This window comes from Canis lupus, chromosome 12 (assembly GCF_011100685.1).
Source record: "Canis lupus familiaris isolate Mischka breed German Shepherd chromosome 12, alternate assembly UU_Cfam_GSD_1.0, whole genome shotgun sequence".
NCBI classification, from domain to species: Eukaryota; Metazoa; Chordata; class Mammalia; order Carnivora; family Canidae; genus Canis; species Canis lupus.
In genome coordinates this window covers 28,084,833-28,104,397 of record NC_049233.1, presented here as the reverse complement: position 1 = coordinate 28,104,397, position 19,565 = coordinate 28,084,833, and the positions used below count along the sequence as shown (strand labels likewise).

General features: G+C 32.6%; 1 protein-coding gene across 1 annotated transcript in view; it reads left to right on the top strand.

Annotated features, from left to right (window-relative positions):
- EYS (eyes shut homolog) overlaps positions 1–19,565 on the top strand; it is a 1,532,152-nt gene that overhangs the window by 832,226 nt on the left and 680,361 nt on the right. The window lies entirely within an intron of this gene.

The following is a 19,565-nucleotide window of genomic DNA, read 5'->3' as shown; positions in this document are numbered from 1 at the left end:
GAGCCACCCTTACTGTCTCTCACTTTCTGACCCCCGATGGAATTAATCCTCATATTTTTTTAGAAGTAACTATGTCTCTCTGTGGTCTTCTATAATATTCATTTTCACATGTGATTTATTCCCCTGCAAACTTTCTATTTCATGCCTTTATTCCTCCACAGCACCCCACTGAGTAAATTGAATCAGCATCCAACAAAGAGTTTCTGAACTGGATTGAATTGACTATCCTGAGGAAATCATTTTGTTATTCCTATGCCAATGGCTAACTTTTGCACTGATGTAGGGAGTGTCTCTTATTAGTGATTGATATTGTGTTCAAATGCTTAGAAACTTGAAAAAAACATTAGAAGCTATTTTTAAAACTATTGGATTTGTCTAAGGGAAGGTCTTGGCACTTGCTCACCAATTTACCCCTCTCTTTGGATGCTACTTCTTGGTCATTTTTGCAGGCTCATCCTCCTTCACTTGATCTATCTTTTTTAGGCCTTCTCAGTCATGGGAGAACTAAGGTCTTTGCTCTGTACATATTTCTTGAACAATCTGCTTTCCAGCCTCATCGGATCTTTGCTGGGACTGCTGTTTTCTGATGGCTCTTTCCCAACTTCACAATGTTCTAATGATTAATACAACCTGAAGGCTTGAAGACAGTCCTGTAGAGATCTCTGGAGGTCTCGTGCAGCTCTCTTCTCTTCGGTACTGTGCCTGGTTAATTCTAGCCTTCTTAGCCTCCCTTAATTTTCAATTCTGTCTTCTCAACTCATGGATAATGCCATGGCTGGATTACTCTCTCACACCTTATGCTAAAGTCTAAAGACTCTATGTAGTATGATGGACTAATCAAAGGGGTCATTCTTGTGGATAGCCTGTTTTACAGTGTCTGAAGACCCTTGTTTCATATGTACTATCCAGTTTCTAGTTGTTTATAATGGGCAATTACATTTTACCTCTATTACTCCACTCATGGCTAGAAGAGGAAATGGGCCTTATTTCTTTCTGCTACTTAGGATATCGTTTGTGTAAATTATATTTTCCTTTTCATGCAAAGGGCTTGCCATATATTTCACTGTTCTATGCAATTCATTATTTTTTTACATTTGCAAAGTTATTAGGTATTCTGTTTTTTGTTGTTGTTTGAAGTTTTTATTTAAATTCCAGTTAGTTAATATACAGTGTAATGTTAGTTTCAGGTGTAGAATTTGGTTATTCATCACTTACATACAACACCCACTGCTTATCACAAGTACCCTTCTTAATACCCATCACCTATTTAACCTATCCCCCCATCCACCTCCCCTCCAGTAAGCCTCAGTTTGTTCTCTATAGTTAAGAGTCTGTTTCCTGGCTTGCCTCCTTTCCTCCCCTATGTTCATCTGCTTTGTTTCTTAAATTCCACATATGAGTAAAATCATTTGGTATTTGTCTTTCTCTGACTTATTTCATTTAGCATAACAGTCTCAAGTTCTATCCATGTTGTTGCAAATGGCAAGATTTCATTACTTTTTTTAAATTTTTTTATTTTTTTTTAATTTATTTATGATAGTGAGAGAGAGAGAGAGAGGCAGAGACACAGGCAGAGGGAGAAGCAGGCTCCATGCACCGGAAGCCCGACGTGGGATTCGATCCGGAGTCTCCAGGATCGCGCCCTGGGCCAAAGGCAGGCGCTAAACCGGTGCGCCACCCAGGGATCCCAGATTTCATTATTTTGTATGGCTGGATAATATTCCATTGTATATTTATAACACAACTTCTTTATCCATTCATCAGTTGATCAACATTTGGGCTCTTTCCATAATTTGACTATTGTTCATAATGTTACTATAAACATTGGGGTGCATGCATCCTTTCAAATCATTTTTTTTATATCCTTTGGGTAAATACCTAGTAGTGCAATTTATGGATCATCTATGTAATTATTTTGTTTCTAAGACTTTATTTATTTATTTGACAGAGAGAATGAGAGAGCACAAGCAGGGGAAGGGGTAGGGAAGAGGGACAAGCACATTCCCTGCTGAGCAGGCAGCCAGATGTGGGGCTTGATCCCAGGACCTGGGATATGACCTGAGCTGAAGGCAGATGCTTAACCAACTGAGTCACTCAGGGGCACCCATCTATGCAATTCTCAACAATATTCTATTTTTTAAATAATTTATTGACCTGAGAATTTATTTTAGACAATTACCTTCAGTTTATCTTAGATGTCTTCTAATTATGCTACCAATTTTTTTCCTAATTCTAATATTGCAGTCACTATATTGTACTGTATTCATTTTCTTATCTGACTCTCTTTTCACTTGACAGTTAGTATCTTGAAAAGGTGTGCTAAATCTTTTATTTATTTGTGTCTGCAGTATGGAGTACAATGTTTGACACTTGGAATATCCTCAACTGCTACTTGTTTAATACATATTATTTTATTAATTAATAACAAGTACCTTAAAATATAGAATTAAACTTATATTTAGAAATTGTCAAGTTAACAGAGAGATGTTTATTATTGAATCATAATATGTTGACTATAAAAATCGTTTTACTAATTTAGCTCTGAGGTATACTATAGCTATTTGTTGAGGAATATTGAGAAAAATAGTTCTCTGAAGTTTTCTGTTGGATTTATGCTAGGAATTTTTTGGATAAAAGCTTTAAAAAATAAAGCATATATTGAAATAAAATAAACAAATTTTCCTTTCCATTACTATGAAGATTAGAGTCAAATGTGTGCCCTCCTCCGGTAAGACTCAGAATCCAGTGATTTATAATTTCCCTACATGTTTCCTTTTTTATTCATGGTTTTAACATTTGCATTATATACCATTTCATTTACTTTAATTTACATTTACAGTCAAGAGTAGACTGATGTAGATCATAAATACTGTACGACTACACACTTTAAAAAGTAGATTTAATTGTTAAATATTAACTAAAATGTGTATTGCCTAAGATACACCCATCAGCACTGCTTTAGAAAAGAATGTGAACTAAGTGTCCATTCTTATCAACTCTGCATTTTGACATAGACATTAGGGAAGCAAACACTGCTTACTATTAATATCATTAATTATGATAATGATGATGATGGTTGCCACCATTTATTTAATGATTACTACCAGTGGAGGAACTATTTGTGAACTTTCCCAGTCTCATACATCTAGTAACTGTCAGAGGCAGAGTTTGAAGTGATGTCTGCTCCCATAGAGTCTATTTCTCTTCCTCGTACACAAAGGAAAGTATTTTCTTTTAACAGAGATAATATAGTTTGTTCCACTGACATGCCAATACTGTATTATTAGTGAAGTAAGGTAGACTTAAGCATTACCTCATTAAAGATCAATTAGGCATAAGTTTTGTTTGTCGTGATGCAGAATACTACAGTTTACTGAGAGAAAAAGGTAAATATTTTTTAAATAATATTTTGAAAACCAGTATTTGAAATTCCAGTTAGAGATAACTTTTTTGAAAGCAGGATAAATATTGAATTCATACTGAGATAATAAATGTAGTAATATTTCTGTGACCTCTTAAACTTGTATATGAAATATGTGCAAAAGTATACGTTTTAAGAATAAAAACTGATAGATTATTTTTCATTTTCTAACATGTAAATCAAGATTCATAAGAGCATTTTGTTGCTTTTAAATTTTTGTTCTGATGTAATGCCATGCACATTCAATTCATACCATATTGTTTCTTTATTTTTTTATGATTATTTCATTAATTGTTTATTTTTTATGATTATTTCATTAATCTATGGATTTTTTTACTAGAATATAAACTTCTTGAAGGGACTATGTCTCTTTTATTCCTATGTATGGTAGATCTGGTGTTCAGCAAGGTGTGTAGTACACAGTAAATACTTGATTAGATTGGTTAAATAAAAGAGTTAATTATAATGACGATTTATATAACATGCAAAATATGTGACAAGTTTTCTGAGATGTCAGTATTTGGTTCAGATTTAGTAGAAATAATGAGTATCATCTCTGCACTAATTATAAGAGGACCGTGAGAGTCCCTTTTAATTCTTAAGTCAAATTTGGTCTCAGAATTTTAAATACATGAGATTTCACTATACAGCTTAATTATTGATGATTATATTAGTGTTTGTTTGAAAAAGCTCTCTGATGTTCTTTAAAGACCAAGAATTCTTTTTCATCTGCTTCAAAAAAGAAAAAGTAAAAAGCACACTATAAACTAGTTTGCTAGATCAGAGAATAAATATTGAATGCCAGAACTTTAGACTATGCATCTTTAATGAGCTCTAAGTCCAGAGAAAATAAGTTTTGGTAATAACCGAGAAAATGTGAAAACTTAGTTGGTCATTGACCTTTTCTAGTCAACCAAATTAGGCATTTTGAGCATATAAATTATTAATTTCATATATAAAAATCAAGTCAGCTATTTTAATATTAAAATCCAATTTTATTGTTTTACCATTATTGAATATAAAGTTAAAATGTTTGCATTATGCACAACCTTTAAAAAGTGAAGCATCTACCATTTACATATTGCATAGATTTGTAGTCAGAATACTGGGTTTTATCTTTGACAATTGTGAAATATTTGGAGAATCATTTATTTATTTGTAAAACTCCAGGTAATGATTGAAATGGATGTAAATATCCAGTTAACGGTTACTTATAAAAGTATCTGGCAGTTACAAAGACATAGAAAATGTTACTTAAATGAAAGAATGCGTATATTATACTGAAACTCATGTTACAAGTGCTAATGTTAATTTTAAAACTAGGAGCATAAAATATATTAATTAATTGGTAAAGATATAAATAAATTTATCAGTAATCTAGGACAGTCTCCTCATTTTTCACATTAAATAGCTCCTCTCAGTTAAGTAATTTAAAAAAATCTTCCCCCCCCCCAATAAATTAGAAGCAGAGAGAAAAACAGACTGAAAATGAGACACTTGATTTATTCATTATAAACCCTGATACAGGATAATTCCACTCAACTATCATTAAATAGTAATGTCCAGTTGTTTGAATTTTTGTATTATAAGTATTATTGATAATTTAAAGAATTATGGGTGTCCACTTATTCTTACATACCTTTAAAGTTAAGTTTTCATAATAAGTATACAAAATCTATTATATTTCTCTAAATTGCTATTTTTTCCAAATCTTTTTAAAACTCACTTTTCACTGATTATAACCAATGAAAACTTACAAGCTGCCTTTTGCTTAAAAACTAGATTGAACAAAATATTAATCATTAAAAATATTTTTGAAGATATTTAAAAATGATCAAACTTGATCTATTGATTTATTTTTAAAGACTTTATTTATTCATGAGAGACACACAGAGAGAGGCAGAAACACAGGCAGAGGGAGAAGTAGGCTCCCTGCGGGGAGCCGAATGTAAGACTCGATCCCAGGACCCGGATCATGACCTGAGCCACCCAGATGCCCCCTCAAACTTGATTTATAATAGATTTTCAGGATTCGAAAATTATTAAGGAATGAAATATTAATGATAAATTTAAAAAGGAAATAATAATACTAAAATAATAAATTCTATAATCATAGATAATGAATTGAATTCAACTAATAAATATATACTTTACCTGCCTGGCACTTTGGTGCCATTCAACTGATACTGTTTTGGATAAAAGAATAACAATGTACTTTCTACATAGTGATTATTGGCATACCCTCAAAATTTTTGTTTCAAGTTACAAAAATATAGCACTAGCATTCTACAGTTCTACTATCAAGAAACAAAAAACAAAATACTGGGGCTTCTCTGTACCATTTTGTAAAACTTATTCAAACTGTGGGGCACTTATGCTGTAGGATATAAGTAATCATTGTGTTTCAAGAATATTACATTAGTTGGGGGTCTGGGGGGCTCAGTCAATTAAGCGGTCAACTCTTGATTTTGGCTAAGGTTATGATCTCCAGCTCCTGTGATCTGGTGGGCGTGGACCCCCCCCCCCCCCCCAAGCCAAATGGTGAGGAGTGAGTTTTCTTGAGAATTTTCTCTTTGCCCCTTTCCCCCATTACCTCTCTCTCACTCTGGCTCTAAAATAAATAAATAAGTCTTTAAAAAAAGAGAACATTACACCAGAGCAAGAAGAGACATACTTATGGGTATCATAAAAAATAGTTCAAAGAATAAGTCATTGTTTTAGACTTAGAAATTTAAAATTAGCAATAAATATAAAGAAGATAAAAGAATATTTGTGGCTTAGGGGAACTGGTTTTAAAGATATTCAATATTGTAGACATAATTGTAAAAATAAAACAATCTATAGAATAGTCAAGAAGGATAGAAAGAAGTTAAGACAGAACTATGGAAACATTTTGAAAACATAAAAGAGAAATTACTTTTTTGAGATCCATGTTCTTCTGTCTTTTTTCCAATGATTTAATTATTTAGCAATTATATATATATTTTTTTACCTCCAGGATTCTTGATTACTTTTTGACTACCCTAATTATCTTTTTAGCCCATACTTATTTCATTAGTACAACTACTGTCATATCCCTTTTTTAGATAACAGTTGGACGATTTTTAAAAGTATTTTTAAGAAAATTTTCTCAGACATTCCTTTTGCTAAACATTTTTTATATAATGAACTTCACTTTTTAACCTTTTTTTCCAGCTGTTTAGAGGGGAATTTTATTATTAAAGTCAATGAGATATTTTCTGAAATTATATAGAACACTGCTTAAGTATGTATGTAGGAGGGCTTACTCTCAGGTATGCTTTTTTTTTCCTTTTTTTTTTTTAGTATAGTTGACACACAACATTACATAGCTTCAGGTGTACAAAATATTAATTGAAAAAGTTTATACATTATGATATGGTCACAACTTTGGCTACTATCTGTCACTGAATCATGCTATTACAGTATTATTGACTATATTTTTTATACTGTGCCTTTATTTCCATGATTTATTCATTACATAACTGGAAGTGTGTATCTCTCATCCCACTCTCCTTTCATTTTGCCTATTCTTTCAAGCCTCCTCCCCTCTTGCAAGCATCAGTTGGTTCTCTATATTTATAGGTTTAATGCTGGGTTTTTTTTGTTTGTTTGTTTGTTTATGCATTTGTTTTTTTAGATTCCACTTATGAGTGAAATTGTATGGTATTTATCTTTCTCAGTCTGAGCTATTTCACTTAGCATAATACTCTCTAGGTCTATCCATGTTGTCACAAATGGCACAATTTCATCCCTTTTTATGGCTGCATAATGTTTCATCATATGTATACTACATTGTCCTTATCCATTTGTCCACTGAAAGACTTACACATGAACTCTACATCTGAAACTAATGATGCATTATATGTTGATTAATTAAATTTAAATAAAATAAGATAAAAATTATAAAAAGAAAGGAAAAAAAGACAACTCAATACCAAAAAATAAACAATGCAATTAAGAAATGGGAAGAAGACCAAAATAGATAATTTTCCAAAGAACACATACACATGGCAAACAGGCACATGAAAAGATGTCCAATATCACTATTGATCAGGGAAATGCAATTCAAAACCACAATGGAATATGAACTTATATCTGTGGGAATGGCCAAAATAAAGAAGACAGGAAATAACAAGTGTTGTTGTGGATGTGGATAAAAAGGAACCCTCATACACTATTGGCATGAATGTAAATTGGGGCAACTACTGTGGAAAACAGTATGGAGATTCTTCAAAAACTTAAAATTAGAAATACCATATAATCCAATAATTCCACTACTTAGTATTTATCAAAGAAAACAAAAACACTAATTTGAAAAGATATATGCACCCCTATGTTAATTGCAGCATTATTTTCAGTAGCTAAGATATGAAAACAACATTTTACATTTTAAAAGAAATCATTTTTAACTCACCAGTTGGCTCTCACCAAAGAGCTAAATTATATTGAAAACTTTTATTTGCATGGATATGAAAAACAAATAAGTCAACTCCTTTTGAGAGTCTGAATCCCAAATTACTAGAAGAAAAGCTAGGAAAGCTAAATAAGACAAACATTTGCATATAAATATATATATACCCAACAAATAATTCCACTTCTATATATGCATTCTAAGTTATGAGGTGAAAATTTATGTACAAAGTTATTTAGCAAGGTTTTATAGATAATTACAAGAAATAATAAGCAATGGTTTTGTTTTGAACCTTTAGAATATCTTTGAAAAATGAAAACAATAGAGTAGGATGAAGCAGTAATGATACACATAAGTGTTAACATAATTTTTCGTAACATTTCATGAAGTGAAAAAGACAAATTATCAATGATATGTAAAATATATAGAAAAAATATAACCATATCAAATATATATTTTACAAAAACTTCAAGTGTTTAATCCCTGAGCAGTAGAATTATTGTCTAAATTTTTCTTATCTATAGTTTCTAAATTTTTCATAAAGAGTATTGCTTTTGCAATATTGTACCCTTCTAACAATAGTTACAAAATTACTAACTTTTAAAATCTATAAATCCAGTGCAAATATGGGTTAATATTCAGAAACTATTAAAAACTGAAAGGCCTGGTCAAATGTGTTACGTATAGGAAAGCATAAAAGATAAATATATAAATTTGTCTGTTTGAGAGTATATGTCAATAATCACCATAAAACTATGAGTGAAAATCACATGGTTTTTATGTTAAATTTGTATCAGCTAATTAATGTGTAAATGAAAAATGAATATTACAACAAGAAAATATTGCAATACTTGATGACTACGAACTATTATATAATTTTGTAGAGAAATAGATTGGCACTCATTACAAATAATAATATATAGTCGATGACTGTAGGAAGAAAGATCATTACATTCAATAGAAGTTTGTAAAAATTATCGGATAATACAAATAAAATTATGGACATTAGATGTCATAATTGTAATATTTGTAAATGTTTTTGGCTCTGGAAATTATAACATCAAACAAACAAAAAACCTTTAAGAATGGCATGTAATTACTAGTTAATAAGGAAAATCATGGGACACCTGTATCTTCTTTAGCCAAAGACATGTTACATAACATTACAATAACCTTTGGAACTGATTTGTCATGTATTTATACAAGGGTTTCAAACAAGATGCAACAGCAAAAAGACCATGTTAGAAAAGTACTTGAAAAAGTGAAATTCTTAACATTGTTTGCTACAGATGATAATATCAACATGCTAATAACCAATTTTGCTTGCAGGGAGATTATTTCCTGAAACTTGCTGAAAAATTCCCCAAATCATATTCTTTGTGATTGCACATTGGTTATTACATGGTATCTTCCATAAAGATTCTCCTGTCATTTTACTTCAGGGAAGATGCTGAAATTGGCATATACGCAATGAAAGCTGAAATGGAGATAGTAATTCTGGGGTAATTTTATTACCTTGAAAGCTAATTGCTTTGTTTATTGCCATATCTCTATAGGAGAATTTCTCAATCTCAGCACTATTGACATTTGGAGGAGAATCATTCTTTATTATAGGAAATGTCCTGTGAATTGTAATATGTTTAGCAGCATCCCTGGCCTCTTCCCACTGCATGCCAGCAGTATGTCCCCTTTCTCCCACCAGAACTGTGCCAATCAAAAATGTCTATAGATATTGCCAAATTTCCCCTGGAGGGACAAAATCACCCGTCTGAGAACTACTCTAAAGTTTTATGAACGTACAACATTTTTTCAAAATGGTTTTGTGAAACAAAAGTTCATGACTAAAACATTAGAAGAAAATGTTCATTCAAGCAACAATCTCAAATAGAAGTAAAATTGAAAATTTCAGAAAGTATTTTATTTGACCAAAACCCACTTTTAAATGTGGGGGTTGCTTCTGTAAAACTGCATCATTGCAATCACCCAAATCTTTAGGTTCATGAGTTGAAGAAAAATCTTTACCTTTTTCAACTACTGTTAGGAAATTAGAGAAAAGGCAGCCAAAGTAAATTTGTGACAACATAAAAATTCACAATACACTAGACTGGAAGATGGTAATCAAACAATTATTGATCCTATTTTTAATTAATTTAACATATTGGATGGGCAGAAAATATAATAGTAATATATTTCTGAGAAAAAAATGCTTGTCCCTCTTCTTGTCTTGGTTGAAAGTGAGTGTGTCTGTAGTATCACAGATACTTCTGTGGTGGCAATAGGAGCAATGGAGGGTCTGTTCTGTAAAGAGCAACATACTAAATATTTTAGGTCTTGTAGGCCATAAAGTCTGTCACAACTGTTCAAATCTGTGGCTGTAGTGGGAAAGCAATACTGCATTCCCAACAGCTTTATGTGAGAATTCCAGCTTCTCCACATTCTTGCCAGCACTTTCTATGGTCTGTTTTTATTCTTTTAATTTGTGTTATTCCCATAGTGCACAGTAGTATCTTGATGGGATTTTAACTCTCATAGTTAAAATGACTAATGACTTTGAGTATCTTTTCATATGTTTATTTGCTATCTGTATCTCTTCTTTGTATTTTATGCTTTTGTTTTTAAAGCCCTTTATATATTATAGAATTAAGATCTCTATCAGTTGTACATTTTACAAATATTTTCTCCAGAACTGTGGCTTGTATTTTTATTTTTTAACAATGTCTTTTGAAGAGAACTTTCATATTTATTGATGATAACTAATTCACTGTTATCTTTTGTGGTTCATGCTTTTATATCCTATAAATATTTATATATAGTAAATATTAGTATATTACTAAATCATGAAAACAAATAATGTTAGTCTTCCAGCTTATTTTTCTTTTCTTTTTCAAAATTGTTTTGACTATTCTAGGACCTTTGCTTTTCTATATAAATCTTGCAACCAATTTGTCAATTTCTATTTGAGGAGATTATATTGTCAATAGATCATTGTTCTGTTTTACTAAAATAATTTACTAAATGCATATGTATATATATATAGTGTCTATATCTATGGCTATCCATATATATGTGTGTATATATATATATGGTATATTTGTCATATATTCTTATTTCTAGAGTAGCAGATGTAGACTTTTAGCATATGATCCCTTTTTCTAAGCCTAACAGTGTAATTTCTATTCGTAGAAAGTTTATGAGAAATAACTTTTAAGGAATAGTCAATGATATGTTTCATTTAGCCTGCAAAAACAAGTTTATATGATTCCTAAGTCCATAATTTGACTACCTATGTGTTTATAATCTTGAACCTCTCCCTTTCTACAGCTGCATATTTTCCCAAGATTATATCAACAAGTTATATGAATTTAAATAGCATTTATAGACTTATAACTCTTATATTTACATCTGAAGCTCTTATTTTTTTTCCATGAACTCTGGACTTAGAAAGCTCTATCCCTACTCACTTTTGCTTGAAAGTTTGATTGATTTTCCTCTGAAACCTACTTTCCTCAGTCTTCCCCATTTCAGTGAATAGCAAATATTTTCATCCAGTTGCTCATGAGAAAAGTCATTCTTGACCCCTTTATTTTTTCCCACCCACATCTATGAGATAATCCTATTGTCTTTACTTTCAAAATATATCCCACATCTGAATATGTTTTACTGCATCCATAGATCCACTCATGTAAAACACTATAATTTGTGGCTCAATAACTGCAATAACCACTTAACTGGTCATTCTGCTCCAACTTTTATTTCCTATCATCATTATTCTTCCTAGCAGTCAGAATTATTATTATTATTACTTTTAAATATTGCACTGAGAACAAAATCCAAAATACTCACTGTGACCTACACTTAAGAAATTTAGCCTACGTCTCACTCTACTGCTCTTATCATCCCTATCTTTTCCTTTGCTCTCCAAGCCACAATGGCCATCTAGATGTTCCTTGGAGATGTTGGGCCTTTTCTCATCTTAGGATCTTGTTCATTCTTTTGTCTGTAAGCCCTTCATGTGCCTAAATGTAGGACTCATTTCCTGATTATATCCATTTCTATTCTAGTTTCAGTTTCAGAGTAGCTTTTCCTGACCACTCAATCTCAATTTAAAATAGCATTATCAGCATTCGGATTACATTTTTTCACTGTACTTAGAAGCAATTGCATACATACAAATTCACACATAAATGCATACATATAAATGTATATGTACATGTGTATCTATATACATAACTTTTTGTTCTCTCAGTAGAAGGCAAAAGCAAAGATTTTTTAATGAAATATCCTTAGCATTCAGAAAATTGCCTGAGTCATAGCAGGTGCTCAATTAACTGTGTAATAGGAAGGGAAGAAGGAAGAATGGATGGACAGATGGACAGCAAGAAGGAAAGAGAGAGAGAAAGAAAGAGGAATAAAGAAAGAAAAGTATAGAAAAGAACAAAAAAGAACAGAAAAGGTAAGAAAGGAAGGAGGGAAGAAAAATAATTCTTGAGTCATTTTGTATTATAAATTTTTGTTAAGTTCCCAGGCAATAAATTCCATTTGCTTTCTATATTATAAAACGGTATTTTTAGCTCAATATTTACTTTGTGTTTTTACTTAAACACAGAATATGTTCTTTTGGAGGAATGTAGTTATCAATAAAAGATGTACATCTTCTTTATATAAATAAGGTTAATTTTGTGTCCTCCTCATCTGTTTATCTGTAAACTAATCACCTAAAATTTGAACTGATTTTCAGAGCATATTGAAGATATACTAAGTTAAAATGCCAACTCTGTGACATTTTGATAGCATAGATAGAGTCCTCCTGCATAGCAGCTTACAATGGGATACAAGAAGCTTTGTGAGATGGCATCCATGGTGGGGTGACAGGGACAGACAAGACACAATTAGTTTCTAATAAAAGGACAAAATTGAAGTCACAAGGGTAGACACGCTAAACTGCCTGCCTTATTTTGTTTAGGTTACATTATGGTCATTTTTATGTAGCATGCTCCAGGAGGAATAAAAGCAGGAATTTATTTAAGGAAAGTTAACAAGCCTCTCAAGCCCTATTTAGGCAAGCCAGGTAGTCTAGAATAATTTGGTTACCTAGTTCTTCATAGAATAAAATTCATTTGCTCAGTATATAGCCAAGATGTTAATTGTGTTGTAAAATATTGCCTGGAATTTATGCCTTTAAATGATTTTTACGATCTTACTTAGTGCCAGAATATAAGTACTCACAAAGCAGGTAAGCAAATAAAAATGTTTTAATCACATTTATTTTTTTTAAGATTTCATTTATTTATTCATGAGAGACACACAGAGGCAAAAACACAGGCAGAGGGAAAAGCAGGTTCCCTGTAGTGAGCCTGGTGCAGGACTCAATCCTAGGACCCTGGGATCACAACCTGAACCAAAGGCTGATGCTCAACTACTAAACCACCCAGTGGTCCCTAATGACGTTTGTTTTTAATGGTGCCTCTATGTAGCTTAAAATGGTTACTTCAATTTTTGAAAAGTATCATTTATATTGACTTTTTAAAAATCTTATAAATTATTCTAATAGATTTTTAAGAACACAACCCTGGAAGAATTTTAATGCCTTTGAATTACTTCGTATTGACTATACAAGGTCTTTGGTTGTTCAGGGTTGGATTTACCTATTAATGATTACCCAAATAAAACCTTATTTAAATTTGATGTCAACGTATTTAGTAGGGAATTTTCAAAAACTCACCACCAGACCTTTTCAGAGTGAGCAAAATTGCATGTATAATTACATGTACCCCAAACTGGCCAAGTAGCGTATCAAAATAATTGGCTAGTTACACTAAAGTTAATCAATAGCAGGTGAAATTTGCATAAAACTATTTAGGTCTAGCTCAGAGTTTCTCAGTCATTAAAGTGAATACAAACTACTGGGATCTTGTTAAAACACAGGTTCTGATTAAGGTGTATGGTGGGCCCTGGATATCTATACTCGGAAGAATCTCTTGGATGATGCCGGGCACTGTGTTGTGCATTGTCTGGACAGGGCCTGCCTAGTGGACACAATTTCGTCTCTTCTGGGTTTTTGACTAAATACTGACAAATATCTAGGCATTAAGTACAAAATCTGCATAATCAGATATTTTCCCAACAAATCAATGCCTTAATATCATCTAAAATATGGGTTGGTTAATTTATCATTGTCTATTGCCAACTACTTTAAGTTAGATATAGTTATGCCTAACCTTGTAGACCTCAGTGCTTCATTTTTCTACCCTAGGAGGAAAGATACCTTTTTTCTTTAAATTGAAAAAGAAATGATTATGCATATTTTCAGCACTTTCCTCTTTATATCTTAGTATTTAGAGCTATTTCTATGGTATAGCAGAAAATGCAAACAGCATTACAATGTAAATTCATAAGTAGGTTGGTGTTTTATTTGGCTGAGATGAAAATAAGGAGCGTCCAGGGAATATAGCTATTGGAAAGTTGAATTTTTCATGGGGCCTGATGCATAAAAGCACTAAGTACCTTTCAAAATATGCTAATTGAATTGAACCTACAAAATGTTTCAGGAATAAAAAAACACTGCATATGATTCCCTTTGGATGCCATTTCACAATCTTACCACAGAAATATACTAAAAAATGTGAATTCATTTTCATAATAAGTCTGTATAAGGTAATTATAGGAAAGCAATGAAAACAAGTGATACCACCATTGCTTTAAGGTCTTATTTCTACAGACAATACATGTATAGGAGAAGTTATGAATATGGATATGATACTGGTTTGCCAATCATTCCTTGATAGTTAGAGAATACATTTTTGATGTGTTTATGTTTTTCTGAAATTTTGAATCAATAATTACAAAGCTGTCATTCTCTAATTACAAGAACCTCCTATTAATGAACTGAAGATCCACTAATGCTTTGTTGACTTAGAGTTAATAGCAGATACTTGAGATGATATCCACAAAGGCACCTCTTGCTATTTGAATGCAATTACTTGGTTGTTGCTATAGTGATTGCTAGAAGAGTATGCACATTTGCCCTGTAACCGCCTATGGGGCAAATACATGTCACAGATGTTCTTGATTTTCATTTCTAAAATTGTTGAAGCAACCTTTTCACTAATAAGTCTCAGATACAAACAATATGCTACAAACCTGTGGAGAGTTAAGGAGGATTCCTATGCTTGAAGTGGGTGATAACCACTGTATTATGTTTTGTACTTTAACTAGAAAATTTAAATAAGGAGTATTACACTGTTAGTATAAAAATAATTTTTTAAAGATTTTGTTAGAGAGCATGCACATGAGCAGAGATGGGGAGTGGCAGAGGGAAAGGGAGACACTGACTCCGTTGCTGAGCAGGGAGCCCACTGTAGGCTATTCCCAAGCCATGAGATCAAGACCTCAGCCCAAGACAGATGCTTAACCCAGTGAGCCACACAGGCCTCCCTAAAAATAAATATGATGTAAGGTATCAATAAGCAATTGATAAAATGAAAACTGAAATAATCTTTATGTAAATAATAAAGTATAGTTGGCCAACTTTGTGTTAATGTTTTACATTTCCAGATTATTTTTCTGGATTCATTTGATATTCATTCTGATTCATGTAGTTAGAATAAATGAAATAATCAGATATGAAGCAACAGCTGCTAAACCCCCTGGAATCAGACTATTCCTACCACACACCTCTGCAATTGTTGGTTGGATATTTATCTAATATTTTTTAAAGTATATTTATTTTGTAATCACCTAAAATTAGATAAAGTCTAAAAAACTTATGAAGAAGCTATTGTATATATATAATTTTTAAAAATTACATGCTATTGTTCCACATTCAAAGTATGTTTTAAATTGCCTACAAATAGAAAAGGTAGCTACCATGCTAAGAGTCTTCTACTAAGCATTTGAGGAATTTCTAAGTTTTTGGCTTAGCCAATATGGGAGATTATTAATAAAAATAAGGATTTTATTAAAAGTAGGATTTAACATGCCATAGGAAGGCATGAGGAGTTTGTATTTTATATTTCATGTTTGTAACTAAATTTGCATTAAAGTCAAAGAGCTACATTTTGAGAAATTTTACTTTCCACAATTTTAACCATGAAATCAGAAGAAAAGAAAGTACAAATTTATAGTGGGAAGTTTATCCAAGAATATAAAAATGTGTGTCAGTGATATAAAGGGAATTTGCCATGTTTGTCACATCATGTGTTAGCATTACCTTTCCTTAACCCCATCACACTTAAACTCCATCACAGGGAGGATGATGGAGGGGCTGCTTATCATTAAAAATGTGACAGAAAATGAAAGGTGACACTTTTGAAAATCAACCAATAAATTGAGAAACACAGCATAGATTTATCTCTTCTGTTACACTGCTTACATTGTCTTAATAATTATAGCAGTACCACTGACGTCTTCCACTGACATGTCAGTTATGATTCTTCCTTTGAGATTCTTCTGCTTGTGATATAAGAAGGCAGAGGGGAGGTCAGGTTTTATGGTTTGAGTGCATGAGTGCTGTGGATGAGTCTATGTTGAGGGAATACTATCACACATATGCTCAGTAAATAATAGTAAGCTGCTCTTTCCACCTCTGGAGTATAGTTGTAGCTGATGAGTGTTCCATACTTTGTCAAAAGACATGAGGCCTTATTTTGACAAAGTAAATGGGTAAGGTTTCTGACGGCCTCTGAAATCCAACATGTATTGGCTTGTGGTGCAATGATCATAAATTAAGAGGCTAGTCCCTCTAGGCTATGTTCCCCAGATCCTTTATTACCTGAACCCTGACTGAGACTGTCCAGAGACTGGCAGCAAGGAGGAGGAAGCAGCTCCACTATTCCTCCTGTCAGTCTGCCTTGGCAGGTCTCCTGGAAGTGGCTACATCTCCTCCATGGCTACAAATCCCAGGGAATTGGTCCACCAAACATCCAGCTTCTAGCTAGGGTTTGTGCTACTTTGGGTAACACCATTGTTTCCCTTTCCCTCTCCAGTCTAGTTGTGGTGGATAGTTTCCTACAGTTATTAGTATCTCGACTCCTTACCCTCCTCTGGTTTGTCCTCAATTCCTTTTTCACCTTAACCAAATCTCTGAACTGAGTTCCCTTTTTGCAAACCTTTGTTTTCCTGGTTACACTATGACTGAAATAGTGAAAGTTCAACCAGGTATCATGTTATACCTGTTTCTGTCAATTTGTTCCAAATTGCATATACCCAGCATACAGATTAAAAAGAAAGACTCTGGGGGATCCCTGGGTGGCGCAGTGGTTTAGCGCCTGCCTTTGGCCCAGGGCGCGATCCTGGAGACCCAGGATCGAATCCCACATCGGGCTCCCGGTGCATGGAGCCTGCTTCTCCCTCTGCCTATGTCTCTGCCTCTTTCTCTCTCTCTCTCTCACTGTGTGCCTATCATAAATAAATAAAATAAAATAAAAATTAAAAAAAAATAAAATAAAAAGAAAGACTCTCAGGTTGAGTGGAAAACTGTAATTTTGTCTCAGAGTGTCAAATGATCATACTCTGCAACTGTTGCATTAACAAGTGAATGGTCCAAAACAATTCAACATATTACCTGGGGATTACCAGTATTTCAAACACAGTTTTAGAGATAACCCCTAGATATATGTCTTGTACATGTAACATATTCTACTCATAAATAAGAAATTAAGAAATACAAAACTCAACATGTGAATACAGGCTTCTCTTTTTTTTTTTTTTCTTATGATAGTCACAGTGAGAGAGAGAGAGGCAGAGACATAGGCAGAGGGAGAAGCAGGCTCCAAGCACCGGGAGCCCGACGTGGGATTCGATCCCGGGTCTCCGGGATCGCGCCCTGCGCCAAAGGCAGGCGCTAAACCGCTGCGCCACCCATAGATCCCTGAATACAGGCTTCTTAAGGGGAGTGTTATAGTGTTTAAGAACACCGAATATGAAGTTTGAGTCCTAGACCAGCCACTTTTTCTCTCTGATACTTTGGGTCACTTTCCCTCTTTAGACTTTGATTTCCATGTGAATTTAAGAGAGAGAAATCTCACAAGTTCTTGTTATATGATTGTCATTATTCCCATTTTACCTAATAGGAAATTGATTATTTTATTCTCTGAACCTCAAAGTCCAATAACTGGTACTTGGAGGGCTGGATTTTAAATATCAAAGTCCTTACATTTATAAGTGCTTATTCATAAATAGTGCCTTATAAAGTTATCCAAATCATGTTGTTAGCTAGATTTTATTAACCCTATTAATTTTACTAGTAAACATTTGTCACAGACCCATTGAGCCATTCGCAGAGGTAACAAAAATTCAAATAAATAGAATCCAAATTTATGATGCCACAAATGTCAATGAATTTTAAATTTTGGGGAAAAAAATTGCAGATCCAAATAAATTCCCAATGAGATCTTTTTTCCCATAAAACGAAAACATCATAAACCCAGAAAAAAGGTTTCTTTAAGTGACTGTAATTTAGACAAACCTTTCTAAAAGAAATGTCATGAGATAATCAGCCTGTACTTTAATATTGAGTCATTAAAAGCCTGCTTTTTTCCATAATTAATTATAGAAATTATTGTTCTGATTCTTATCTGAATATATGTCAAGATTTAGATAATGCTTAATATTCAAAGAAATTGAAATTTAAAAGGCTCTGGATATTGTAGTAACAATTCTCTTTTGAAACTTAAAGCTATAAATTAGTGGCAATTTAAAATCCAATAAATTAGCTATTCTTTATGGTAAGGTGGCAAGTGATGGACTTTAAAGAACAAAGAAAAAAAGTGAAAGCCAAATTCTACCCCACCATGGAAATTATATGACCCAATTAAAGAGCTATCTAGCATTTCCTTTTGAACCAAGACATCAAATTCTTAGGACATTTCTGTCCTTATACTTAAAACAGTTATTTGCTATGATATATGATTGTAAATATATAGATTTCTTGGTAAAAAGATGAAACTAAGGAATAAAACAGAAATCTTGCTTTGAAACCTTTCTAATACATGATGGTGAAATTTCTCTTAAGGAAATTGCTTTGTGGCCACTATTATTCTGTATTTCCTTAGAAGTATAGGTACTATCTCTCCTTTCATGAACGATATTCTTCTATCCTGTTCATTAAATGTATGAGGTTCTTGAAAAGTGCTCAATTATTTTTCTGTCCTCTTATATATCCTTTCATAATTGTTTTTCTTTTAATTCATTTTAAATGTGAAATTGGGTACTGCTTTAATCTCAGTTTTGGCAAATGGAGCAAGGCTTAGAAAGCTATTCTGATAATACTTGTATCCAAAATCAAGGAATATTCAGCAGTAAATCCTAGGTGTCCAAAATCCTCATTAAAGTATGTCTTCTAAATGCTTGATATTCAGGCAAATGATGGAGTTTATAATTAGCTAATAATACAAGATGATTGAGAGGTTTTTTATCCCTAAGGGAAGAAGTATCATGTAAGTACTAGAAAAGCCAAGACTTCTAAGTGGATAGAAAAATAAATTGTTAAGCATAGAACACAGTTCTAGGGTGCATTTTGGTAGATGATGTTTACATAGATTACTTTAAAACTGAGTCATAAAGGTCACTGTGACAGCAATATTAATTTGTTCATATAAATGAGAAAAAGTGAGTGAGACAGCTATTTTTCTTTCTTGATGGAAAACTGAACATGTTGATTTGTTCATCAAAATTCAGAGGTGGACTGCTTCATTATTCTTGACAACTAAGATT